This window comes from Alosa alosa, chromosome 1 (genome assembly GCF_017589495.1).
Source record: "Alosa alosa isolate M-15738 ecotype Scorff River chromosome 1, AALO_Geno_1.1, whole genome shotgun sequence".
NCBI lineage: Eukaryota > Metazoa > Chordata > Actinopteri > Clupeiformes > Clupeidae > Alosa > Alosa alosa.
The window spans coordinates 34,660,564-34,681,015 of record NC_063189.1 but is presented as its reverse complement, the minus strand read 5'-3'; the positions used below and the strand labels follow the sequence as shown (position 1 = coordinate 34,681,015).

Below are 20,452 nucleotides of genomic sequence, written 5' to 3'. Positions count from 1 at the left end.
TGGCTTTCGGTTCAGTAGCCTTATTGTAAAACGTTAAAAAAAAAAAAAACTACTACGAAACACCTTACAGCTATATCTCCAGCAATATAAACCACAGTTCGCCTGTTTGGATAGAAAAGTAGCCCAACATGGCCTGTAAATATTGGTCTAATTGGCAAGACCATAGATATAGTTCTATATACAGTCTATGGGCAAGACTGTCCCAGCAATGTCCTCGTGAAACTCAATTCACCAAGCTTTCAGTTGTTCAGCCGGGAGCGTGAACTGGGATTATAGGCCGTCGAGACAGGAGCCTAACGTTATGTGTTTATAATGCAACCATTCCAACAACATCCAAACACATTCTTAATAGCACGATAAAGAAGACTATTTGTGATATAAATAATAGGCTATATGGAATAAACGTGTTGTTATTGTGATAGGGCAATAATTTATTAGCCTACAAAGCAATTGATGCTTTTTGTTGGATCAACTAGGCCAGGGCTCTTCAATTGGCGGCCCGCGAGGTCATTTCTACTGGCCCTTTAAAAAAAAAAAGTAGGCCTAATCTCTAGCAAGCACATGAGCTGTTGTTCTCCATTCTTGCATCTCTCGCTTGTTTTAGTCCTGCAGCCACTGCACCTCAGCCCATTGAACAAGTTAGGCTACATTACAATTCATTACATTAGTACATAAGCTGAACGTAAGTGCCATAGTTTAGTTTCAACCTAAATTGCCACGTTGGAGTTTATGTACTAGCCTACTAATATTTAACAGGTTGCACCACACAAATAGTTTCTGTCAACAATATCGCAAAAAAACACGGGCACAATTTCCGCAAAACTTGGTGGAAAGGTGGAGCAGATCCGACTCAAAGTATTTCTATATAGTAGCCTGGCTATTGCCGATGTCCTTCATTTCTTCACGTCTTACAACATAAACAAATGCAATTATAGTCTAGTGAAGTCAGAAATTAGCCCGTCTAAAGGCCTCTTGGAAATAATGTGGCATAACATTAAATGCGCACTCAGTTGCGATTAAGTAGCAAAAAAGTATCACTGATAGCTTAAGGTAAATTGCATATTTGTAAATGTGACGACGGCAAAACGTTTTGTGGTTAAAGTGAATCGAGACTATAATAACCAAAGAAAGTAAAGGAGATGATTTGCACCTCCGTTCACCAAATAAAGCCCGTGGTTGTGTTTCTACAATATGTTAGCACAAAACGTAATTTCTGTCAGAAACCAAGTAGGCTAAACGTTTTCATTGTCATCGTGAACTATGACGATGCCCATGTTCAGTAGGCTATGTTTTTCATTTATTCAAGCAGTGACATAGGTTTAATGCATGGGGTAACGTGAGGTGCGTCAGAAAAAAGATGGGCCTGTCCCTCTCAAAACATGTTAAAATAGTGTGATTAGCAACCAGAAAATAAAAAAATTCCCGGGGGAGACACCCCTGGACCCCCGTGTTATTATTATGACCGCCGCGCAGCGAAGCGGCGGTCATATAGGTTTAGTCAGATTTTTTTTTTTTTTTTCTTTTTCGCATGCCCAAATTTCCGTCAATGATTCCCGGGACACTGAAAGACCGGGGTACACGAAACTTGGTGGGCATGTAACCCCACATGGATAGCATGGAACCATCGAACCATCTGTAAGCTCCCCCCCCCCCCCCCCCCCCCCCCCCCCCGCTGGACTGGACCCCCGAAAGGAGGGTAGGGCAAACACAGTTTTCTGTGAATATCTCGAAAACTGTAGGGTTTAGGAGGACCATTTTTTTATATGTTGATCTCAAGGGGCCATGTCAACCCATTCCATAACCACTCATTTCATGTATAGCGCCACCTAGTTAAACACAAAAAAGTAAAAATGAGGTGTTGTAATTGAAGGTATCTGTGACCTAACATAGTCAAAACTGCACGAAATTGGAATTGTAGGATCATTATGACACCCTCTGTATGCACGCCAAGTTTTGTGGAATTCCGTTCATGGGGGGCCACACAATAAATTAATTTATGTTACTATACACCAACTGGCCTGTAGGTGGCCGGAGACAGTTTTCTGTGAATATCTCGATAACCGTAGGGCCTAGGAGGTCCACCTTTTTTATGTATGTTGGTCTTAAGGGGGCATGTCAACCCATCCCATTACCACTTATTTCATGTATAGCGCCACCTAGTTAAAAAATTAAAAGTAAAAAATTAGGTGTTTTCATCACAATATCTCTATTGACAAGGTCAAAACTGCACGAAATTAAAAGTGTAGGATCATTATGACACCCTCCGAATGCATGCCAAGTTTTGTGTACTTTCGTTCATGGGGGGCCTTACAATAAAATAATTTATGTGTACATTTAGTGACGTACACCAACAAGGATTCCCGGGACACTGAAAGACCGGGGTACACAAAACTTGGTGGGCATGTACCCCCACATGGATAGCATGGAACCGTCATTCTTCGTTTTTGATCTGTAGCCCCCCCCGCTGGACTGGACCCCCCCAAAGGAGTGGGGTAGGGGCAGACACAGTTCTCTGTGAATATCTTGAGAACTGTATGGCCTAGGATGACCAATTTTTTCCGTATGTTTGCCTCCAGGGGTCATGTTAACCCATTTCATGTGCACACATGTGTATAAACAGATACACACGCACACACATACATTTACAGTAATCATACGTATGACACATCCTCACACAGTAGACATATGTACGCATGCATGCACATGCACAAACACACATACGCAGGCAAACACACAAGCACGCACATACACACACACACACACACCCACACCCACACACATAAACATAAATTTGTACACGCACACATGCACACAATTAAGAATTTTTCCCCGCCATCTACTCCCCTGAATTTTTGGTCATTGATACCCGGGACACCGAACCACCGGGGTATTTGAAATTTGGTGGGTATGTAGCCCCACTAGACTTTTACGGAAAAATTTCATTTCGTCCCCGGGGTTCAGTAGGATTAAAAGAAAGCCAAAATAAATATTCATCATCATCATCATGGCTGCATTTTCAGTATTGGCGAGAAGTAGTCGTTTGTCCACTAGATGGCGCATCGTTGCAGTGAGACGTAATTTTGTTGGACGTTAAAAGTGGGTTGGAAAAAACAATGGACGCTTCATACAAGGACTGTAATTTACTGCAGCGAACATCTAATAAGGATAGGACGATGTTCACATGAAGTGTAATTCCCATTTCTTCTTGAAGCCTAAATAAATCTCAGGATGTTTATCGGACATGCTTGGTTTTTACTGCAGGTACGTTAATCTTGTAATATCAATAAGGACCTAGGTAATGTTACCGTTAGCTTTGGTTGAGTGATGGAGGCATTTGATTTATTGCATTTGTAGAAAACTATAAATGCGGTTATACCAAAGCAAATGTATAGCAGCACTGTTTGTATCTTTTCGACTGTCATTAATTGCACGCTACAAAATCATTCTGTGCAATGGAAGATTTACCAACGTTACACCGGTCTGATACAGTTTTGCCTATACATGCGCATTGAGACTGAGACGCCAGTTTATTTTGTTTTAAGTGCGTGCATGGTGTGAGAGGGGAATCGATGTGCTTTGATTACAGCTTGGTAGTTGTAGTCTTGTGAAATTAAAAGCACGCGTGTGTGAAGTATCCAAACAATGACACCTTCATTTCATTATGGCTGCTTTAGCAACACACCTTAAGCTACTGTGTAGTGGGTCCCATTTAGAAGTGGCTACTTCATTCGCTTTCCTTGACTCATGGAGCTGCTTGAATGTTATTACAATTTTTCGCCACGATATGACAGTTTAAGTCCGCTTTGATACTGTAAGGGTGAAGCCATTGGTTTCCAAAGGAGATTTTATTTGTGTCAGCAAGCATAGCCTATTGGCAATTTCTGTTGTAAATAGGCCTACCTTATAATCCTACCTGTATCTTAGGGAAGCTAACAACTTTCTATTAGGATCTAGTTTGTTAGTTACCGTTTTGTCATAACTCCCTGATGCATTTTTGCATTTAGAGCGTGTATATCTCAATCGGAAAATTAAACAATATCGGGTGCCTATGGACTAGGCTGGGTGAACCCAGCCTGATCTGCCCGCTATTTATTTTTTGATTTCTTAAAAGATTGAGCTTGGTCTGATGAAAGCCAGACTAGCCATGGACCTCAGTTAAACAATGCAAGGGAATATGAATCAGCCTATATTTGCACTAACAATAACGGACAAAAGCTCTTCAACTTTGGCCCGTTAAAATGTGTATGAACAGTCTAGCGACGCATTTCATCAAGGCCCATTTGGACATGTCAGTTATTTGCACCACTGGTTAGATGTAAAACAGCATTTCGTTTCAGACTAGGCTACTGTTACTTAATTTGTGCATTAACAATAACGCTTTCAGACTACTGTTACTTAATTTGTGCATTGACAATAAAGTATTACATGAACTAAAGATGACTAAAATCTTATGTAGAAGAAGAAACATTCACAAAAAAAATCCATCCATCCAAAAAATGACCTTTGTTTTGATAGCTGTTGAAAACGGCATGGAACTGACAGAGATGTTTTGTTTATAAATACATAAAAAAATAAATAAATAAATAACATTATGCTGATACCTTTTGCTTTTCCCAAATACAATGTAGCCTACAGGTGTAAGTGACCTTTCATCAATCCAGTTGCAATGGATGAACTGTGATGAACTGCCCTACTTGTGATTGTTTAGAGATTTTAAAGGTTTTATAACAATGCTACATCTTCTTTGGCTATTCTACAATCTATTCACCTTTTCAGCACCAGTAGGCTACTTTCTGTGCAGCCGCACACACACACACTCAGGCATGCCAAACAAGCATACACAAAAGTTTCAAGAGTGGGGGATGGAGTAAAATGTGGAGACAAATTGAAGTGTGATTTATTTTCGCGGAACGGCTGTACAGGACTGAGCGGCGGTCATATTTTGTACCGCTATGCGGTACATCTAGTTATTAGGCTATTCTGACTGGCCTGCACTGCTAAAAAAAATCTAGAGGTCACGGTCATCTCATTTAAATGGTGGGAACGTCAAATGTAACAAGTAGGCCTATAAGTCAGAAGAGCTACATATGCGACTGATTACACATTTAATTCACCTGAACAGTGTTTGAATCCTGTTTGTAGGCTACTCACTGGAAATCTTGGACCTAACAGTTACTGTGCAAAGCACAGATTCCATTACTGTTATCTGTTATCACATATTTAATTCCATATTAGCCACCAACAACTGGGTAATGATGTTATGCATGTACAAAATACAACATTTGAACACCCATATTGCTGCTGTTGTACTTCATTGTATATACAGCTGTTAATGTGATTAGCCTACTCATATTTCAGGCCGCATTTCTCCGGCCCCTCAGTTGTCTCCGGCCCCTCATTACAAACTAATTGAATAGCCCTGAACTAGGCTATAGATTGTTGTTTTCACCTGGCTTGCTTGCAGAGGTCCTTTTTTTTGCGGTCAGTGCTATCATTTTGGTTTTGGGCTAAGTAGGCTACAATGAAGTCTAGGCACGTTTTGTCACCACAAAAAAGTAGGTTTGGCTGAAACTGAATTTTGTTCAACCAGATAATAATTTGATTAGGCCTCCCTTGTAGCTTTTGACGCGTCATACTCAGATTTTAGGCAGAACCTCAAATGTTGTGGGTGGGGCTAAATTCGGCTGGCACCTAGGCTACCTCCCTTGCACTTTTGTCATTCAATGGATAAAGGATGTGTCCACCCTTGATGGAGAAGTAGAAACTTGCACTCATTGTGATTTCAGAGACTGAAATAGTGAGTATTGCTTCACATGACACAAATTCATCTTTCAGTTTATATAAGTTCTCTGACGAGACTGCAATTGTGGGGTGTATCAGGGACGAGCAAGAGGAGGAGTAGGCTACAGGAGCCTGGTGGATGACTTTTGTGCAATGGTGCAAACTCAACCACCTTCAACTCAACACTTCGAAGACCAAGGAGATGGTGGTGGATTTCCGCAGGTCTAAGCCCACTCTGCTACCAGTCTTCATTGATGGGTCAATGTGGAGGTGATAAACACCTACAAGTATCTGGGCTTACACCTGGACAATAAACTGGACTGGTCAGCCAATATTGAAGCACTCTACAAGAAAGGGCAGAGCAGGCTGTACTTCCTGAAGAGGCTGCGGTCCTTCAATGTCTGCAGTAAGCTACTCAGGATGTTTTACCAATCTGTTGTTGCCAGTGTCCTCTTCTATGCTGTGGTATGCTGGGGAGGAAGCACAAAGAAGAAGGATGCTGGGCAACTAGACAGGCTACCACTGTAAAAAATTTACCGTAAAATTCACAGTAACTTACTGGCAACAATGGGCCAGTAAGTTACTGTGAATACGTTTTACAGTAAAGGTACTGTACTTCTATTTATAGTATTTTATGTATTTACTGTAAATGTAAGTACAGTACATTTACTGTAAAACGTATTCACAGTAACTTACTGGCCAATTGTTGCCAGTAAGTTACTGTGAATTAATTTTACCTTAAAGGTACTGTACTTTTTGAGCTGTGTTTTTTTAGCTATTAATTATCATTAATAGAATCACCCATATTCTGAAATATTACAATTACATTACATTTGGCTGGCGCATTTTTAACCAAAGCGACTAACAACATGGTAACAGTTAAGTTTTAAAGTTTTAGGACAATTTAAAAACGGTAGAGTACAGTAAGAATAAGTGTGTCAGTGAGTGCTGTTTTTAAACAGTTGAGTGTCAGTTCAAGACGGCTGATAAGTGCTAGGATCAGCAAGACTTGTTGTAAGTGGTGCTATGAGAGGAGATGCTCTCTAAAGAGCTGGGTCTGGGACAACAAGAAATTGTTTAAACAGTTATTTATTTAAGACATTTGGTGAACAGGAACATGACAAAACAGGTACAACATAAGTTAGGGATAATGGACGACACGCCATTAGACTATTCAAAGTTAACATGATGGAACAATAACGTGAATTGATAAAATACGGTCAAAAAAAATAACCAACCTTATTTGCACGTTTTAAAGAGCAATGATTAACACAATGGCAATATTGAAATAAAATAAAACAATAATGAACATGTGCATGAACATTTAAAACATAAATGAAAAGAAACTTCTTACAAATATCATTCCCCTGCCACTTGATATAAAGGTCTATGGTCCCCTGACCTTGGAGAGCCAGAATCCCAGTTGTCCTGAAAATTAAATAAGAAAAAACATTAACAGTTACATGGATTACAATTACTTTATTATTTATTATTATATTGTTATTGGGGGCCAAGCAGCGAAGCTGCAGGGCAACCCTTAGTGATTCTATCTTTTCTTCCCTATTATTATTACGCTTCCGCCATTGAAGTCTATGGCAGCCTATAGAACCGACTGGTGAAAAGTTGTGAAATGTGGTACACTGATTGGGGACAGGCCAATAATTAATTGCACCAAGTTTCATGCCGGCACCTCCAGCGCTCTAGCGCCACCAACAGGCCAAAGTTGGACATGCGTTCCGCATACACGTAACTTTTGACTCGTATGCCCAATTGTCAAAAAAATGAGGTATCTTTGGAATCCTTGGACCAAGCCGAGTTCAACGCACCCTATGACGTCAGTTTCCGCCATGATGGATTTTCTGCCATTTTGGATTTTGTCAAAACCTTTAAAAGTTTCCGCCTCACATAGTTTGTCCGATTTTCACGAAACTTAGCACATAACACCTTCAGACCAAGCCGCACAAAAGTTATCGATTTTCATCTTGAACTATAACTGTTCACCCGTAATATCAATCGAAATTTTTGGCGAAGCATAAACAGGAAGTGAGCTCATATCTCAGCAACCCATTCACCTATCATAACCAAACTTAGTCCATGGACTCAGGACCCAATCAGGGGGACGCTCAAGAAATCTGGTGACCTTTGACCTCTAGGGGGCGCTGTAATTAAGAAACATGACTTTTGGCCTGTAGCAGCAGTTTTGCTTAGAATTAAAACCCACTAGTGGTGTCTGGTACTATTGTTGAAGGTCCTTAGGCCGACCCAAGCCAACTTGTGATGTCATCGTAATTGATTCGGCCGCCATATTGGATTAAATCAAAAACACAAAAAAGTTTTGGCAGGTCACAAATTTAATCTGTTCCTCACCAAAATTGGCAGAGACCATCTTCAGACCATGCCTGATGAGTGCATTGCTTTCTGGAACAATTGACGGAAGCTTTGGCCTGTACCAGCCAATCAAAATTTGAGCTCTAGCGCAAACAGGAAGTGATTTCATATCTCAGCAACGCATTCATGTATCAAAACCAAACTTAGTACATGTACCTCAGATCACATCGGGAGGACGCTCAAAAAATTTGGTGACATTTGACCTCTAGGGGGCTCCGTAATTGACAAAAATGCATTTTGGCCAATAGTTGCTGATGCGCATTATTTTGCAATGGAAGTCAATGGCAGCCCATAGAACCGTCTGGTAAAAAGTTATACAATTTTGCACACTAATTGGGGACAGTCCAATAATTCATTTCACCAAGTTTCATGCCGGCACCTCAAGCGCTCTAGTGCCACCAACAGGCCAAAGTTGGACTTGTGTTCACGGACGTAACTTTTGACCTGTTGACCCGAATGGCAAAATGAGGTATCATTGGAATCCTTGGGACAAGCCGAGTTCAACACACCCTATGACGTCAATTTTTGACCTCTGTGTTTAAATCACAGCAAGTGTGATCATATCTCAGTCAATCTTTTATTTTTGATGTGAAACTGATGACCGCAAGTTCCATCTAGTTCATTCTAATGTGTGCGTGCAAGGGTGGGACGGGGTGGGATGGGCAGGGGCGGTTGCGGCGGTGGGCTGGCTGGGGGAGGGGGCGGCGACACTCAGCCCTGGTTCAGCCCCACAAAATCAGTTATGTTTTGATGTGAAACTTGACCTTGTAACTCAGCCAATCTTGGGTTGTTTGACATGGAACTTGCTGTGACTGCTTAATGCTATATGCCTGATGCCACTGCATTGAGTTGCATGGCAAATCTGGCCTGCTGAACTGCCTGCTTGGCCCCCACATTGCTGCTTGCAGCTATATTTATTATTGCAAAGCAGCACACTTATTGTTCTTCTTAAGTTTTATTATTTTTCCCGTCTCCCTAATTTTTTGTCAGCTCTAGCGCCTAGGCCCTTTGAGACAGAGACACCGTTCCAACTTTAAAACGTCTGGTCAGTACCGGTGTAAGTTGGTCGCGAAGATGACGTCAGGTGGGCGTGTCGTTCGTCCGCCATATTGGATTGAACAGAAAGCGAAACTAAATTTTCACAGGTCACAAATTTGGTCCGAACGCCACGAAACTTGACGTACATTATCCTTGGACCAAGCCTCACAAAAGTTACCGGAAGGATTTTTGATTTTCGAAAAGCGTTTGCCCGTCACAGCCAAAACGAAATCGATTGGCGAAGCTCGAAACAGGAAGTCGTCCATATCTCAGGAACACTGTCACATATCGATACCAAATTTTGTATATGAACTGGGGACTCCAATGTGAGGGTGCATAAGCTAAAAAAAAAAAAGAAATATTCCAAAAGTTTCCATCATTTTGCAAACCACCCACAGGTATTTGGTAACTCTACCCATTCACCTTTGCACCATTCACCTTCTATCGCAACGCCTTCCAAGTATGCTCAATGCCTCTGGGCAACCACAATGTCTCCGGGCAACCTTGCCCAATCATGAAATCCTTGCTCTGCCATGGGATAGTATGGACTTACGAACTGAAATGGCAGGGAGAACAGTAGCTATATATAGCTTACATAATAGAGTTGTTTTCACATTGATGGTATTCAAATTAATTTTTTCATTATTGTTAAATATCATGATGGGAGAGTATTATTAAAAATGTTACAAGTATGCAAATGCATATGTTTACGGGCATTTAGGTTTTACTGTGTTGTTTTGTTGTAAAGACATGCAAGGCATTCTGGGCGTAATGAACAGTGGTCGGCAGCACTCCATAGGCTACGATATTAATAGGTGTTTCTGTAAACCTAGGGACAATAAACAGCTATCTCTGTTACAAAAACGAGCTGGTAATCGCTCATTGAAGAGGGAACTATGATAAAAAGATTGTTTTCCTAAAAGCATGGAGTTGACGAAAGAATAAGCAAGCAATGTCACGTTAATGTTAAATACATCTGAACGCTAGGTGGCAACGTTGTATTACATTTTACTAAATACGGTGGCATTAGTGAGCTTCATAAGTAAGGAAGGTGCAAATATGTAATTTATCATGGGAAATTATTATAAATGTTATTTCTTGTTTATTCTAATTGCAAACCACACACATCCATTAAGTAATCTTTCAGTACACTTTTGATACCAATGGTATCAAAGACTGTCATTTCGTTTATTTGTTGTTGCCTAGCAACTCTGGGAACAACAGAGCAAAGATTCTAGAACAGAGCTTCAGAGAGACACGTTTTGAGTTCGTGGCCAAGTGCCTAAAATATCGGTTTCTATGTGTATGTGCTGGATGTTGTGGGTCCTTTATTAAAGTAAGTGTTTTATACAGTTACAGATATAATGAGTCATATTGTAGTGGTCAACATAAATGTGCCCCTTCTGTTATTAGAATGCTAAGCGGAGAAGCATGCTAAGCAGAGATTTAACATTATTCATTTCTTGTGTGGCTAGAAGCTAGGGAGGAGATGTTGCTGTATGGGATTTATGTTGCTTAGCGTGATGCCATGGTCATTTGATATGAGATGCTTGTAACTTTAGGACTCCTATTTTTTTTTTTTACTAAGAGTAATTCAGGAAGCATTTTAGCCCTAAAAGTAGCGCCTGAGTCTGTGACAGCTTGCTGCGTGGATCACGGTAAGTGTGAATGAAGTGGCCACTTCTTAATGGGACTCGCTGTATGGAAGTAGGCTAAGTAAAATAGAGATGCTTCAAATAAGATAAGGTTAGGATATGCCCGCTTGACAACGGCAGAGATAGAACTGGCCTTTGGCCATAGCAACCATCCATTTAGAACGACTGGCCTTCAAAGCAACCAAAGATCTTAGTTGTGATTCATGTACAGTATGCATTCAATGTGATGCAAAGTATAGAAAGGTGATGAAATATACAGAGACAGGTCAAGAAATATAGTGCAATGTAGACAGTAGTATACAGTTGATTTACAGAAGGTGGTTTAGAGTAATATGAATTAAATATAAATATGTGCAGTGTGTTAGCAGTTACCTCATACAATAAGTAGAATAATGTATGTAGATGTAGCAGTAACAGTATAATAGTAGAAATAATAATATAGATGCAGTGTATTAACAGAATATAATAAAACAGAATAATTATGGATATTCAATATGACAAATATATAACAGATATGTACATAACATACAGCTATGTGCAGTGTGGAAACAGTGTCATTGTAGTGCAGAAACAACATCATAGAGTAGTAAGAATAAGTCTATGTGCAGGATGAATAGTATGATCAGTAGAATAACTATAAATGTAATTACAGTAGGCCTATGTACATTTGTAAATAAATAGAAAACTATGGGTGAGAGGGATAAATTAATTTTATTTAATCATAAACGTAAATTGCATTAAATTAAATTGCAATTAAAAATCTTTCCAGTAGGCTTTAATGTCACGCAAAAAGTACAACCAAAGCTGAGCTTGATCAACTAGAACGTCTAAAGAACCAGAACTTGAGTGTAGTTTTTTGCTGGGTCCCAGGCCATGTTGGTCTGAGGGGAAATGAGAAACCGGACAGTGCTGCTAAGCAGTCCCTCAATGAAGAAGTCACAGAATGTCAAATCCCTGCCCCAGACCTTAAACCTACTGTATACTGAACTCTTACATCTCGGATAAGTGGCAATCTGGGATTAATGTACCAACAATAAGCAAGGAATGTGAATTTTGGCACATTTTCATGATCTACTGGGTCGTTATGGGCCACACAAAATACGTGTTGCTAAAATTACTCCTAATGTGGCTATTAGAGACATGCGTTCATGAGTATCCAGCTACATTCAATGAGTTAAGTAAAATACATTCACACACACAAAAAAAAACATCACTAATGTTGTGGACATTCCTTTATTCTGAGATACATCAATACAGGGCTCTACACTAACATTTTTTTCCAGGAGCACTTGTGCGCCCAAGTAAAAAAATTTAGGAGCACAGACAAAAATTTGGGCGCACAGTCACTTCTGTACTTAACTTACACATCTAACATTACACTGCAGCTAACAGTTAAACATGCCAATGCACCAATTGCGAATATTAAGAATGACTGACAACATTTAGGCTACAGGAAACAGGATTTTAAAGATCAGGGCCTACTTTATTTTCAGTCTGTTCTATTTTCCTACATTTTGTTAATGTAAAATAATATAATACATTGCCATATTTGCATTTAGCCTGTATATCAAGTATCCTGCCAAATGTAGGCTAATTAATTTATTTGTGAATCCATCTGTAGCTAATCCAAATATGCCCATGGTGACCTATCTGACTGCATACTGCCTAATACTAGCCTACTACTAAAAACAGTCAATTTTCTCTTCCACAAAACCCATCAACCTATCAAAGATATATTTTTTTTTTATCCTTTTTTTATTTTATTTTTTTTAAATATCTGCATTGATGGGGGCAGTAGGCAAACGTTAGGCCTACTTTCGTTTTTTACTTCAGCTTGTATTCGGTGTAAACAAACAAGCATGCGTGGAAGCCTGGAGTTGTCAGTAGCGTTCTACCTTTGAATAAAATGGGAGTATTATGGGGAGGCTACTTTTTGTGCCTGTTCGCTACAGCTATATTTTGCATATTACAGCCAATACGTCAACTGGGCTAAAAGGCATGTTAGGTTACCTTTCCTTCTTTCACTGCATTCTCAGAATCTCATCCTGTTCCTCCTATATCCGATGAATTCGGTGGATAGAAGAACTAATTTTTCAATCTTTGCATCTTGGCTGGCTAGTCTAACTTTCCGCTTTTTTCTGCGGCTCTTGGATTTGATAGAAGCGACTACTAGCGAGTCACAACGCGAAACTGCTAACGTTGATGGGAGGTGTAGTTTTTATGCTGCATTCGCGACGTGATTCTATGGTTTGCACATGTTTCTCGATGTTGCGGTGTATTTTGTAGACAAACATTGACATGGTTAGAAGTCATTCGCACCAGTCGCCTAAATATTTTTTGCACACTCGCGACATCATTTTTTTTATCGCATGATGCGAAAGTGAAATGGGCGCACTGTAGAGCCCTGCAATAGGCTCTCAAAACAATCCCAAACAGACATAAGGTCTTTATAGAGCAAATCCATATAGATTATTTGTCAAATAAACCAGTAAAACTGAATTAGGGGATGGAATATATAACATTCACACTCATGGCTCATATTTTTAAAATAAATCAGTGAAAAAGTATCCTGACAAACAAGTAGCATTTTAATGCCTTAGTTATATTTCATAATTTCAATGATAGCCCAGTTTGAGAGGTGCAAGACGCGTGACATTATTTATTTTTGCAGCCAATCACTGCTGTCATTTTATTTTATTGATTTGATCTCAGTCATAGAAGCTAAATTCGAAGGCAGGCCAAAGGTAAAATCCAACGAATCGCATTCAACCCGCAAGCCAATTACTTAATTTCCCCATTACTATTCCTCTTAGTGGTCAGTGTTGGGAGTAACGAGTTACAAAAGTAATGTAATTACTGTAATATATTGCTTTTTGCTGTAACGCGGCAATGTAAGGCATTACAAAAAAAATTGGGTAGTATTTTACTCGGTACAAACTTCAGTAACGCGCATTACAATGCATTTTAACCTGAAATTAAGTGGTATTATGTATTGATACATATTCGCAAACAACACTGCGAGAACAGAGGAGAAAAAATCTGCGCAAATAACAGAACGTAGCTAGCCTGGCGGGCCATCCTATATCATTGAAATGTATAGTCTGGAATCGAATCATTCACCTGCTTAATCCAAGGGGCGGGCAGAGAATTTTCTTTCAAACTGCCTAGGCATGCAATAGGCCAGCGCTACGACCATATCCGTATCCGGTCGGCAAAACGGCAAATACATCCTTCTTTGAAAGGAATGACTTACGTGCATTGTGTTGCTCTACTTTCAAAGAAAAGCACAAGTCCAACTCCTCCAAAGTTGACGCCAACGCCGATTCAAACAACCGCTCTTCGTTAAGCCATAGCCACCTTCCTTGTTGTTCACCGTCGCGGGATGTCGTTATCCTGTTAAGCTTCGGCTTTAAGACTCTCTAACTAAATAGAGCTGTGATTGGAGAACATCCACGGTGTTAAGCCAATAGAATTTCCTATGGTTCGATACTAGACGTACAGGCTGAGCAAATTAATTTGCCGCCGCTAGGGTGCGTCTAGATTTCTAGGCTAGAATGTAGCTCCTGTTACTGGTTGAAGATGACTGTGGCTGGCTGCAACTGACTCGATGGATATAAGCCTATACGCTCATTATTTTCAATTTGTCAGAGACAACTAGGATATGAAGAACAGTTAAGTGCACTTTGTGTGTGAAACCGAAAGATCTCTATACCTCGCGAAATAGCACAATTAATTTAATGACACATCTAGAGCGGTGCCACGCTAATCTTTTTGATTCTTGATAAAGCATAAATGCTCTTCTAGTGCATGTCAGCTTTGTGCTGTGAACTTGAATTAAAGAGAATGAAGGGATAGAAATGTAAAAATTTCTTGAAAAAAAATGTAATTGGTCGAGGCCCCTGGGCTTCAGCCCAGGTAAGCCCCTGCATTAAGGCGCCAGTGAATGTGCCTTATATCCTTGTAGAATGGAGAGACACAGAGAGAGTTGGCCTAGTTAAGCAGAAAGCAGTTGATACAGGTACAATCAGTTTAACTGGCCCTTTGATGGGTCCTAGTAGTGAGCAGATGGAAGTTGATACCGGTGCAAATCAAGTTAATTAGCCCATTGTGATGTCATCAGCCCATGTTAAGTCTATGGGGAAAAATAAGCTTGTTTTTTTATTAATATCTCAAAAAGTCTAAAGTTTACAAAAGTGAAAAATACATTCCCCATGTGTCCTTTTCAAGACCTACGTTACAAAGTTTGAACAAAGTTTCTACGTTAAACGGTTAAAGCTGAATTAGACGCAGAAATTTGGTGGGAAGAAGAAGAAGAAGAAGAAGAAGACTTCGGATAACAGAACAGTGCATTTTCATGCACTGTAATTATGCCTATTCAACAATGTCTGATTTCGTCAGGCATCTCCAAACACACCCAGATAGGTCTTAGGCCTAGCATATATCGTCACAGGTGACAAGCTAATCATCGCAAAGTGTTGTGCTAATGCTGGGAACAGGCAGGGATGGGCAAAAATACATCAGAATGTATTTCTAAATAAAATACCTAATACCCTCATTTTTAATGTATCAAAATAAACTACAAAATACAGTAGGCCTAACCATATTATGTATCAAAATAAAATACTGTATTTTTGTATTTAGAAAATACTCAAAATACTTTTTTCAAGGAAGTATGGAAGCACTACAAAAAAAGCTTTTTTTATCCCAAACATTTAGCCTATTAAAACTATATACTAAAAAACAATACAATTTGGCCCCTGTCGTATACCGTATGCAAGTTCATGTAGTGTGATCAGAATTAAGAATAATTGAAGAATTTACATTTACATTTAGTCATCTAGCTGATACTTATCCAAATGACTGACAGAGCTTTCAATTAAACACATTATAATCAATAGGCCAAAATCATAATTGTGTATCTGTGCCGAAATTCGTAATTCAAGTCCAGTCCAGAACTGAATAAGAAAATCATACGGCTATGTATCTTGAAGTTTCAGTATGTGAGAGACTTGACGTGCCTTAATATCTCCAACCTCAAGTATGCAGCTAATAAGGAAATAGAATTGTTATTTAATTAAACAAGGTGAACTTCTCCCCTCTGTGGAATGCAGAAAAGGATGCTACAAGGAAGGGAATTCAAACACACTCCACACCTTACCATCTATTGATGTCATTGTGGTTGAGATATCTGACATTTTTTTCTGTTAAAGATTGGCATGGAGACAATGGGACATGGTTGCCTTTGTCAGTGTCCTTATGTGAACTTGCACAGGTAAACTTGCTCATCTTTACTTGCGTACCACTTCACACCAGTGCTCCAGACCAGAGCTGATGCTTCAGCAATACTGAAAGGCTGTGTTGTTGAACACAGCTGTTCTCACATTAGCTGATTGTGATAAACATAAACCATTGTTGCCTAATTACCAATTATTCATTACACCTGTGTGTAGTATCTACTTTTTTTGTGTTTTTCACATATAGTATTTTGCAGTATTTTTAAAATACAAAAATACACACCAATAAAGTATTTTGATACAAAATACAGAGCCCTTTCCTTCAACCCAATAAAATACAAATGACAAAATACTATTTTGCATTTGAACCACATATTACATGTTTCAGAAATACTACCCATCCCTGGGAACAGGCAGATTACATCTTTATAGTTGGCCATATGATGACATACTTAGGTTAATACTGTATTTCACCAGTTAGGGCACCAAAATGGCCAGTAGCTGCACTGTGTAGCCTATCCTGACATGTCTTTAAGTTTTGGGTTACAATATACAGGTAGTGGGCTCTCTGTTGATTTTAATGAGTAGGCCTAAGCCTGAAGTTACAGCATTTCTATCACAATTGACCAGACTTTGACCTTTTGTCTTCTTTTAATAAAATTCTGGCTATGATTGTTCCTTGTATTGCATCATGAGCCATCACTGCACCTATTGCATTCTACTGTTGTTAGCCTCAAGCCTAGCTCAGTCATTATGTTGTACCACATCACCCTCCATTAGAAGTGCAATGAGCTGCATTGAGCATAATAAACTGCATTTAGAATTCCAAATCCATATTTCTAGATATTTTGGTAAAAGTAACTTAAAAGTAATACAATAGTAGTGTAATGCCTTACAATTCAGAGACAGTAATATGTAAGGGATAATGTATAGAACGCCGGTCATTATGGGGAAAATAAGTCCCGACAGGGCGAACCGGAAACACATTGTTTCGAACCGGAAACACATTGTTTCGCCCTGAAGGGACTTATTTTCCCATGATGACCGGCGTTCTATACATTATCCCGCTTATTATACGGCTACTTGCCAAAACGGAAAAATAAACTCCATGATATGTCTCTTTACACTTATTTGTTACCGTTTCGTCGTGGCTTTTGCTGAGAAACAAATAGTTCGCAACACACGCTGAACTTGAATCAAACATTCTTTAGAACACAGCTGATCAACCGTCTGCTTTCACTTTTGAATGAAGTTCCAAGCACAAACTTCGTTGCCATTGACAGCGGTCATTCTTGTTTTCAGAGGTCCTTTCCCAAGACATAATGACCGCTAGAACTTTCGGAAATCCCATTCAAGTCAATGGAGCATTCTACTTGCATTGTGAAGAGCCGTATAATAATATAATGTAATGAATTACTTTGAAATGACAGTAATAAGTAATACATAATATATTACGATTTTGAAGTAACTTGCCCAACACTGTTAGTGGTTGATTGGATCATGCGGCAAGCCACTGACAACAGGTGCCCAATGGACCCTGTTTACACAACTGGACAACCTAGACTTTGCAGATGATTTCACATTACTGTCCCAAAACCACAAGATAAATTGAGAGAGGAAGAACAGAAGGCTGCTGAGACAGGTCTCTACATTAGCACACAAAAGACCAAAGTGCTCAAGGCCAATGCAAAGATGCTAGCCAGCTTGATGGTGAACTCCTTCATTTACCTGGGAAGCGAGGTAGCGAGTGATGGCGGATCAGAAGGAGATGTAAAGAGGAGAATAGGAAAAGCAAGAGCTGCATTTGGCATGGTGGGACCATATGGACTGGAGCGCATGTAACATCACACTCAAGACTAAGGCTGCGTTCGTGAAATTCAATCTGACACTCTGAAAATAAAATAACGCTCTGAAGTTCGAAAAAGATGAGCGTTCTAACTCCCTGTGAATTTATTTAGGATTACAGACAGTATGGTTTACAATATGGACATCACTATAGCACTTGTGGAACAGGGTTTATGTGTCATTCAGAACTCAATTCCACTAATGCAAGAGCTTCTTGACAGTGATGATGAGGACTGTGTAAGCAATTGTTTTAACCTACTAAATAACAACAGTTTGTAATGTGAAAGCATTCTAGCACTAGCCTGCAATCTACTGTGTGACGACACACTCTGCCACTCCGTCCCTTCATCTGGAGTGCCCAGAATTTACAAACGGTTAAAAAGTTTCAGAGTGTGCTCAGAGCGCTCAGAGTGCCAATTTACGAACGCACCCTAATTTAATAAATGCAATACTTATGTGTACTTATGCTTAATATTATTAAAAAAGAAATACCACCACTATACTACAAAAAAGGTGTGTAAACTTACATAGCTGTTAGATCCTTCTGGACAGGTACTTCATTGTTAGCACTTATTCTGCCCATATTCTGCATTGGAGGGACCCCTGTGAGAAGGTTAAACATTATAGATTTATGCAGTGGTGGACGAAGTACACAAATCCTGTACTTGAGTGAAAGTAGAGATACACATGGTCAAATGTTACTCCAGTAAAAGTCCTCCTTTTACATTTCCACTTGAGTGGAAGTACAAAAGTACTTGCCTTCAAATGTACTTAAGTATCAAAAGTAAAAGTCCTGAAATGTATTTTGACGAATACAGTTGCATTTACTTTTGTTGAAATTATTCGGCACAGACATAGGCATTCATTGAGCCTTTCTCCTCCATTCAAGGACAAAATCAGCTAATAATTATTGTAAAACAAACGAATGTGATATCTTATCTTAGATTCTTCAAAGTAACCACATTTTTCTTTGTTGAATGCTTTACACTTTCAGACCAAATCAAGATGTTCCCTTTTGTGTTTGATAATGTCAGATTGTCCATCATTGTCTATCATTTGCTCTATGGCGTCAAGAGGTTTGTTATATTAACATCAATATTGTGAATTATTGTTGGGGTCAACAAGGTACAATAAATAGTGGATATGACAATAACATAGGTTAGGCAACACCATTATTTAAAGCCTAGCTCGCTTAATAGAAAATATACATGTAAGTACAGTACACATGTATTTGGACAGTATTTGACAAGGAACTTCAGCTGTCACAAAATGTAGTGGAGTAAAAAGTAAGATATTTGGCCTTGAAATGTACTGGAGTAAAAGTAAAAAGTTTAACAAAATTGAAATACTCAAATTAAGTACAGATACATGAAAAAGCGACAGAAAGTACAGTAATTGAATAAATGTACTTATAATGTCCACCACTGGATTTATGAATACAGCTGTATTATACAGACCTCTGACAAGCAAAGTTTCTCTGCATGACAAACTGGTCAACATAGGCAGCTCAACTATTTTTTCTTTTTTTTTTTAGATATTAATGTTAATGCTTACAGGATTCTAATCTGCACTAAGGGGACTTTCAATTAGGACACAGAGCTAACTAGTTATGGCTAAAAGTGCTAGGCTATGGCAAAGATCCTTTAGCTTTATCAACTGTCTTAATAGGCTAACGTTAGCGTTAGCTAGTTGGGTTCTACAAACTTAAAAATAACACAGGAACAGATAGGTACACACAACTGATTCCTCCTCCTTAATTTCTATCTCTATCATGACAGTCATGCATTATTGAAGGCATGTTAAAGAGTACAGAAGTATCAGAATTTGTGGGTAGCTTAGGCTAGGTTGCTAACGTTAGCGACAGCTAACGTTGACCTTTTAGCTAATAATTTGGCTCAGTTAACAGTATTTACCACCCGAATTTCCTTACATTTAAACTAAACCTTACCTCTGAATAGCTGTGCCTCCTCTTCCACAAAGATGATTCCATCCTACAAACGTGTTTTCTCTCACACTCCAGAAGCTCCTCTGTTGAAAGTTGCTGTATCACTTGGTGAGAGTGAGTGAGGAGGACTGAAGTTGACTTGAAGAAAAAAGTAACGGTTGCTCCAAAATCCCCTCCCCCAACAACATTTGAGTGACACATTACTGTTTAGGCCTTTTTGTGAATTATTTATAAAAGGTAGGCCTACATAAATGTTCCAGAAAGGGTAAGCCTACATGTTGCTATGTTTGGGGCTAAAGTTATTTTTAACCAATATGTTTTTAAGAGTGTAAGGTAAATAAAGATAAGGAAAAGATAGATAAGATAAAGAAGGAAAATACAGTAGTTTACTTTAGTATTTACAGTACTACAGTGCATGGGCGTAGATTTAGGGTGGGACGCTAAGGACTAGTCTTAATCAATATTTTAAGATGACAAAATTGTCCCCACCAATATTTTACCGAACTTATTTTTGCTGCTGATCATTCCGACGGCCAGCACAACAGTACAAAAAACGTCGTCATATG

General features: G+C 39.2%; 1 long non-coding RNA gene across 1 annotated transcript; it reads right to left on the bottom strand.

Moving 5' to 3' along the window:
* Window positions 1-6,922: 6,922 nt before the first annotated feature.
* Window positions 6,923-20,020, bottom strand: LOC125305174. Its single transcript, XR_007195353.1, has 3 exons — window positions 19,890-20,020; window positions 18,469-18,544; window positions 6,923-7,209 (listed from the first exon to the last, which is right to left on the bottom strand). It is a non-coding gene; the product is annotated as an uncharacterized LOC125305174 (long non-coding RNA).
* Between the last annotated feature and the right edge of the window lie 432 nt (window positions 20,021-20,452).